The 8093-nt window shown below is 63.7% G+C and overlaps 1 long non-coding RNA gene across 1 annotated transcript; it reads right to left on the bottom strand.

Moving 5' to 3' along the window:
* Positions 1-5803: 5803 nt before the first annotated feature.
* On the bottom strand, positions 5804-7344 carry LOC136793361 (uncharacterized). Its single transcript, XR_010838563.1, has 3 exons — positions 7278-7344; positions 6906-7023; positions 5804-6768 (listed from the first exon to the last, which is right to left on the bottom strand). It is a non-coding gene; the product is annotated as an uncharacterized lncRNA (long non-coding RNA).
* Between the last annotated feature and the right edge of the window lie 749 nt (positions 7345-8093).

The raw sequence follows: 8093 nt of genomic DNA, 5'->3' as shown, positions 1-8093 counted from the left end.
CATGCTGTGAGGCTAGGCCTCAGGCTTCAGGCCTGGCGGCCGGGCGAAGGGCCGGAGCTAGGGTTAGGGTTAGGCACCCCGTGAGGCTGAGGCTCGAGGTCGGGGTACGGACACGTGTGGGGGGGCGTGTGCGGCGTAGGGCGCGGCATGCCGTGAGGCTAGGCCTCAGGCTTCAGGCCTGGCGGCCCGGCGAAGGGCCGGAGCTAGGGTTAGGGTTAGGCCCCCCGTGAGGCTGAGGCTCGAGGTCGGGGGTACCGACACGTGTGGGGGGGCGTGTGCGGTGTAGGGCGCGGCATGCCGTGAGGCTAGGCCTCAGGCTTCAGGCCTGGCGGCCCGGCGAAGGGCCGGAGCTAGGGTTAGGGTTAGGCCCCCGGTGAGGCTGAGGCTCGAGGTCGGGGTACTGACACGTGTACGGGGGCATGTGAGGCGTAGGGCGCGGCATGCTGTGAGGCTAGGCCTCAGGCTTCAGGCCTGGCGGCCGGGCGAAGGGCCGGAGCTAGGGTTAGGGTTAGGCACCCCGTGAGGCTGAGGCTCGAGGTCGGGGTACGGACACGTGTGGGGGGGCGTGTGCGGCGTAGGGCGCGGCATGCCGTGAGGCTAGGCCTCAGGCTTCAGGCCTGGCGGCCCGGCGAAGGGCCAGAGCTAGGGTTAGGGTTAGGCCCCCGGTGAGGCTGAGGCTCGAGGTCGGGGTACGGACACGTGTGGGGGGGCGTGTGCGGCGTACCGCACGGCATGCCGTGAGGCTAGGCCTCAGGCTTCAGGCCTGGCGGCCCGGCGAAGGGCCGGTGCTAGGGTTATGGTTAGGACTCCGGTGAGGCTGAGGCTCGAGGTCGGGGTACCGACACGTGTGGGGGGGCGTGTGCGGCATAGGGCGCGGCATGCCGTGAGGCTAGGCCTCAGGCTTCAGGCCTGGCGGCCCGGCGAATGGCCGGAGCTAGGGTTAGGGTTAGGCCCCCCGTGAGGCTGAGGCTCGAGGTCCGGGTACGGAGACGTGTGGGGGGGCGTGTGCGGCGTAGGGCGCGGCATGCCGTGAGGCTAGGCCTCAGGCTTCAGGCCTGGCGGCCCGGCGAAGGGCCGGAGCTAGGGTTAGGGTTAGGCCCCCGGTGAGGCTGAGGCTCGAGGTCGGGGTATGGACACGTGTGGCGGGGCGTGTGCGGCGTAGGGCGCGGCATGCCGTGAGGCTAGGCCTCAGGCTTCAGGCCTGGCGGCCCGGCGAAGGGCCAGAGCTAGGGTTAGGGTTAGGCCCCCGGTGAGGCTGAGGCTCGAGTTCGGGGTACGGACACGTGTGGGGGGCCGTGTGCGGCGTAGGGCGCGGCATGCCGTGAGGCTAGGCCTCAGGCTTCAGGCCTGGCGGCCCGGCGAAGGGCCGGAGCTAGGGTTAGGGTTAGGCCCCCGGTGAGGCTGAGGCTCGAGGTCGGGGTACGGACACGTGTGGGGGGGCGTGTGCGGCGTAGGGCGCGGCATGCCGTGAGGCTAGGCCTCAGGCTTCAGGCCTGGCGGCCGGGCGAAGGGCCGGAGCTAGGGTTAGGGTTAGGCCCCCCGTGAGGCTGAGGCTCGAGGTCGGGTTACGGACACGTGTGGGGGGGCGTGTGAGGCGTAGGGCGCGGCATGCCGTGAGGCTAGGCCTCAGGCTTCAGGCCTGGCGACCCGGCGAAGGGCCGGAGCTAGGGTTAGGGTTAGGCCCCCGGTGAGGCTGAGGCTCGAGGTCGGGGTACGGACACGTGTGGGGGGGCGTGTGAGGCGTAGGACGCGGCATGCCGTGAGGCTAGGCCTCAGGCTTCAGGCCTGGCGGCCCGGCGAAGGGCCAGAGCTAGGGTTAGGGTTAGGCCCCCGGTGAGGCGGAGGCTCGAGGTCGGGGTACGGACACGTGTGGGGGGGCGTGTGCGGCGTAGCGCACGGCATGCCGTGAGGCTAGGCCTCAGGCTTCAGGCCTGGCGGCCCGGCGAAGGGCCGGTGCTAGGGTTAGGGTTAGGACTCCGGTGAGGCTGAGGCTCGAGGTCGGGGTACGGACACGTGTGGGGGGGCGTGTGCGGCGTAGGGCGCGGCATGCCCTGAGGCTAGGCCTCAGGCTTCAGGCCTGGCGGCCCGGCGAATGGCCGGAGCTAGGGTTAGGGTTAGGCCCCCCGTGAGGCTGAGGCTCGAGGTCCGGGTAGGGAGACGTGTGGGGGGGCGTGTGCGGCGTAGGGCACGGCATGCCGAGAGGCTAGGCCTCAGGCTTCAGGCCTGGCGGCCCGGCGAAGGGCCGGAGCTAGGGTTAGGGTTAGGCCCCCGGTGAGGCTGAGGCTCGAGGTCGGGGTGCGGACACATGGGGGGGGCGTGTGCGGCGTAGGGCGCGGCATGCCGTGAGGCTAGGCCTCAGGCTTCAGGCCTGGAGGCCCGGCGAAGGGCCGGAGCTAGGGTTAGGGTTAGGCCCCCGGTGAGGCTGAGGCTCGAGGTCGGGGTACGGACACGTGTGGGGGGGCGTGTGCGGTGTAGGGTGCGGCATGCCGTGAGGCTAGGCCTCAGGCTTCAGGCCTGGCGGCCCGGCGAAGGGCCGGAGCTAGGGTTAGGGTTAGGCCCCCGGTGAGGCTGAGGCTCGAGGTCGGGGTACGGACACGTGTGGGGGGCGTGTGCGGCGTAGGGCGCGGCATGCCGTGAGGCTAGGCCTCAGGCTTCAGGCCTGGCGGCCGGGCGAAGGGCCGGAGCTAGGGTTAGGGTTAGGCCCCCCGTGAGGCTGAGGCTCGAGGTCGGGGTACGGACACGTGTGGGGGGGCGTGTGAGGCGTAGGGCGCGGCATGCCGTGAGGCTAGGCCTCAGGCTTCAGGCCTGGCGACCTGGCGAAGGGCCGGAGCTAGGGTTAGTGTTAGGCCCCCGGTGAGGCTGAGGCTCGAGGTCGGGGTACGGACACGTGTGGGGGGGCGTGTGCGGCGTAGGGCGCGGCATGCCGTGAGGCTAGGCCTCAGGCTTCAGGCCTGGCGGCCCGGCGAAGGGCCGGAGCTAGGGTTAGGGTTAGGCCCCCGGTGAGGCTGAGGCTCGAGGTCGGGGTGCGGACACATGGGGGGGGCGTGTGCGGCGTAGGGCGCGGCATGCCGTGAGGCTAGGCCTCAGGCTTCAGGCCTGGCGGCCCGGCGAAGGGCCGGAGCTAGGGTTAGGGTTAGGCCCCCGGTGAGGCGGAGGCTCGAGGTCGGGGTACGGACACGTGTGTGGGGGCGTGTGCGGCGTAGGGCGCGGCATGCCGTGAGGCTAGGCCTCAGGCTTCAGGCCTGGCGGCCCGGCGAAGGGCCGGAGCTAGGGTTAGGGTTAGGCCCCCCGTGAGGCTGAGGCTCGAGGTCGGGGTACGGACACGTGTGGGGGGGCGTGTGCGGCGTAGGGCGCGGCATGCCGTGAGGCTAGGCCTCAGGCTTCAGGCCTGGCGGCCCGGCGAAGGGCCGGAGCTAGGGTTAGGGTTAGGACCCCGGTTAGGCTGAGGCTCGAGGTCGGGGTACGGACACGTGTGGGGTGGCGAGTGCGGCGTAGGGCGCGGCATGCCGTGAGGCTAGGCCTCAGGCTTCAGGCCTGGAGGCCCGGCGAAGGGCCGGAGCTAGGGTTAGGGTTAGGACCCCGGTGAGGCTGAGGCTCGAGGTCGGGGTACGGACACGTGTGGGGTGGCGAGTGCGGCGTAGGGCGCGGCATGCCGTGAGGCTAGGCCTCAGGCTTCAGGCCTGGCGGCCTGGCGAAGGGCCGGAGCTAGGGTTAGGGTTAGGCCCCCGGTGAGGCTGAGGCTCGAGGTCGGGGTACGGACACGTGTGGGGGGGCGTGTGCGGCGTAGGGCGCGGCATGCCGTGAGGCTAGGCCTCAGGCTTCAGGCCTGGCGGCCCGGCGAAGGGTCGGTTCTAGGGTTATGGTTAGGCCCCCCGTGAGGCTGAGGCTCGAGGTCCGGGTTCGGACACGTGTGGGGGGGCGTGTGCGGCGTAGGGCGCGGCATGCCGTGAGGCTAGGCCTCAGGCTTCAGGCCCGGCGACCCGGCGAAGCGCCGGAGCTAGGGTTAGGGTTACGCCCCCGGTGAGGCTGAGGCTCGAGGTCGGGGTACGGACACGTGTGGGGGGGCGTGTGCGGCGTAGGGCGCGGCATGCCGTGAGGCTAGGCCTCAGGCTTCAGGCCTGGCGGCCCGGCGAAGGGCCGGAGCTAGGGTTAGGGTTAGGCCCCCGGTGAGGCTGAGGCTCGAGTTCGGGGTACGGACACGTGTGGGGGGTGTCCCCTGAATTGGCAGGCGCAGTCTTAACCACTGCATCACCAGGGAAGTCCCAGAATCGCCGTCTCCCTTTTAATACACCTTAAGCCCAAAGAATCCATGGAAGATTGTTACAGATAATAAGAGAATAAAATATTGTAAGGACTATAACAGAAGCATATAGTACACTGTTCATATAGACACATCCCAAGCAGTTACAAAGTATATTATAAAGAAGGCTGCAATTTTCAAAGAATAACATAAATTATACCCACAAACTCCCAATATTTCCTGAATCGTTGCAATCTGAAACCCTATTGTAGGAAGCAGAACACTCCAGGAGACATTCTACAAATGAAGGCCTCTAAACCCTGTGGGTGGATAAGGAATTCTGGAAGGAAGTTATCCTCACCCAAGGAAAGCAGGTTCCTATACTTTTCTCACATCACATCCCTGTACAACTCCCATTGATCTTGGTCCAGGCATTCCCAGTCCTCTTGAGATAAATCTTTGGGCACATCCTGGAATGTCAGCAGTCCCTGAAATTAAAAGTACACATGCCATGTGGCCACGGGAAGAGTTCATAATATGACCCAAGAAGAAAAGAGCAAATTAAGGGAACTGGTTTTAATTTAGAAGAGTGTCTTCAATCATCCACTAATATATATATATATATATATATATATATATATATATTTTTTTTTTTTTTTTTTTTTTTTTTTTTTTACAAAGTAACTTTCTCTATTTCTAACTACAAAAAAAGAGTATGGCATGTGATCCACAAAACCAGTATAGAGACTATACTTATCTGGAAAAGAAATAATAAAATGATGGTTTCAACACAGGCATATGCATTTTTGAGTGTTTTATTTATATCAAACTGGATAAGATGTGTGTATTTCTCAGACAGAAAAGACATGTCGAGGTAGAAATGTACCTTACAACTATTCATGGGTCCACAGGTACACTGGAGAGACTGTAAAATTGCAGATTGTGATTCAGTAGGTCCGGTGGGCCTGAGTTCTATTTTTTTAACAAGCTCATTTTTAACTAGTGATGCCACAGTCTCTGATTCATTAACGACAATTGTGAATAGCAGAGAGACAATTAGAAAGGTGAAAATTCGTATTTAGAGGCTTCCCTGGTGGCGCAGTGGTTGAGAGTCCGCCTGCCGATGCAGGGGACACGGGTTCGTGCCCCGGTCCAGGAGGATCCCGCATGTCGCGGAGTGGCTGGGCCCCTGAGCCATGGCCGCTGAGCCTGCGCATCCGGAGCCTGTGCTCCGCAATGGCAGAGGCCACAGCAGTGAGAGGCCTGCGTATCGCAAAAAATAAATAAGTAAATAAATAAAATCGTATTTAATTTTGAACTTCAAGTGTGTTATGGATTTCACACGTTTAATAGGATAGTAAGCACAGCAGCAACCACCATTTGTGAACATTCACTGTAGACCGTGTGTATCTTTCTGACTTTTTGTGTGGGATTCCAGGAAAAAGGCCTGCGCTGCGGCCACAGTGGGCGGGGCCCTCAGGCCGGGCCGCCCCTCCAGGACCCCCGACGGGGCCCTGAGCTGCTGGCGGCTCCTCCCCCGGCGCCCCGCCCCCTCCCAGGATGCCTCGGGGCAGAACGGCCCCACCCACTGCGCCCAGAACGGAGCCCGCGTTTCCTCAGAGCTGGAGCTCCCGGCTCGGGGTCTCTTCCCTCCGCCGTCACGGAGCTGCCCTGGCGCCCGAGGGGAGGGTGGCCTCACTGACGCTGCCGGCTGCGGAGGGGCCCCGGCGGCCGAAGCCGCGACAGTCGTGGGGACGGCGGGCCGGGTAAGTGGGTCCGGTGCCGGGCGGCCGCGCAAGAGCAGCTTCTGAGGGGAAGGGCTTCGCGGCCACCCGCCGCTGCTGTGCAGAACGAGCGGCCTCGGGGTCTGGTCCCGGGGAACTTCGGCCCCTCCTCTCGGCCCTGCCCTCGGCCTGGCTCGCGGGGCCCGGGGGGGCGTGGGGAGAGGGCGGCCTGAGCGTCCTGAGGGGACACGGGGCGAGGGAGGCGCAGGGTCCGGCCGCAGCGTCAGCGACCCTCCTCCCGACGGCGGGGAAAGCGGCGAAAGTTCCTCCCGAGGCTCCCAGGCCTCTTGTTCAGCCGAGGCCCTGTGCGCCCCTTCCTCCCTGAGCTAAAGCACCGGGGGGAGGGGACAGGGCGGGGGGCTGGCGCAGGTGATGGGGGACGTGAAAAGGTGATTGTCAGCTAAGGAGAACCTGCTCTCCAAGGTGAGGAATGCAGCGCTTTCCTTTGTATGCGAAGATGCCGGAGTCAGGCTCACGAATTCCTTCCTTTGATATGCACCTCCGCTCTCTGGGGCCTGCATTCTGTATTTACATATCCTGAATTCCCCTCACACTGGAGGGCTGCAGGTGCTGATGGCTGTGACATCCTTTGTTTACTGAGATGGCAAGAAATATTCCGTTTCTCACAGGCTTGAGGGGCAGACAGTGAAGAAGCGTCGGAGAGTCTCACTCAGCATCATCACCCCAGGAGCAGACCAGGAAGCTGAGGCTCCAAGAAGCCAAATAATCCAGCCGGAAGCACGGCTGTGGGACCACGGAGTAGGGTCTGCACCCATCGCCCACCCAGGGGGACTGCCCACTCCCCGCAGCTTCCACGCCTGTTCCCTTCACCCCCTCCCGGGGCCAGCTCACAGGGCCGCCTCCTGGGGGCACTCACTCACCTTCTTCTAACAGGATCCGTCTCACTGTCCTGTTCTGGGATCATCCGGAAGGCTTGTCACTCTGAAGCAGGTTCAGCCTCACGTCACCAGGGTAGCTTTCCTGGATCACACTCACCACCTGCACGTCCACCCTCAGCTCAGACCCGGAAAGGCCCCTCGGCCCCGAGCCCCATGGCTCTGCCTGGGCTGCCACCCCCTCCTGCCTGGTCCGTCCCTCTCGTGTCCCCTGCAGGGTCACCAGGAGCTCCCACCTGCCCCAGGCAGGCTGTCTGCTCTGTCCTGAGGAGGCCTCCGTGGTGTCAGGTGGAAGGCACAAGAGGTACCTGTGGGGTCTCCCTCACGCAGCACAGTGGCCAGCACCCACCTACTGACCTCATCACTCGGGATGGACGGGGGTTCAGGGGGTCCGTGGCATCTCCTGGTTCTCATTTCATCCCAGCGCTGCCCACAGGGAAGTTGCTAAGCAACTCTGTGCCGGCTGCACAGAGAGGACGCTCATACACACACACCCCTCCCAGCACACGGGGCTCTCGTGGCCAGGCCCCTCCCAGGATATGGTGCTCACCTGAGCAGGTACCCAGCAGCCCCCGGGGCTCTCGTGGTCAGGCCCCTCCCAGGATATGGAGCTCACCTGGGCAGGTACCCAGCAGCCTCCGGGGCTCTCGTGGTCAGGCCCCTCCCAGGGTATGGAGGTCACCTGGGCAGGCACCCAGAAAGGCTGGGCACACAGGAACCGTGCAAGTAGCCCTCATTGCAGAGCACCCCCAGCCCACCTGTTGGTCAGAGCTGACACAAAGCACCTCAGAGCAGGACCTGAACTAACAAACAGCAGCTCTGACAGGTCTGCTTGGGCTTCACTCTGTGTGGCCTCCTTCCACTGGGTTTTCCAGAGGCTTCCACTGCAGCTGAGGCACCAGGCCTCTGTCTCCACCCACCACCCCTCCTCTCCCTTACTCCTGGCTTCTTCTCATTAGGAGAGGGTCTTCTTGAAGTTGTCTCCCACTCATGAACCAGACAAAATGTTGAGAAAACAAGCAGAGTTGCAGCCCCGTGTCTATCCTGACCCTCAGGAAACCACACCTGTTCCTTGGACCTGGCCAGTTCAGCAAGGCCCATTTTCTGCAACTCTGAGCCCCTGATGGGTGAGGATTGGCTGACCTGGGCAGCCTGATCGGGCCGGCCAGCCCT

The sequence above is a fragment of the Kogia breviceps genome, chromosome X (assembly GCF_026419965.1).
Source record: "Kogia breviceps isolate mKogBre1 chromosome X, mKogBre1 haplotype 1, whole genome shotgun sequence".
Lineage (NCBI taxonomy): Eukaryota > Metazoa > Chordata > Mammalia > Artiodactyla > Physeteridae > Kogia > Kogia breviceps.
This window is presented reverse-complemented; position numbering and strand designations above follow the sequence as displayed.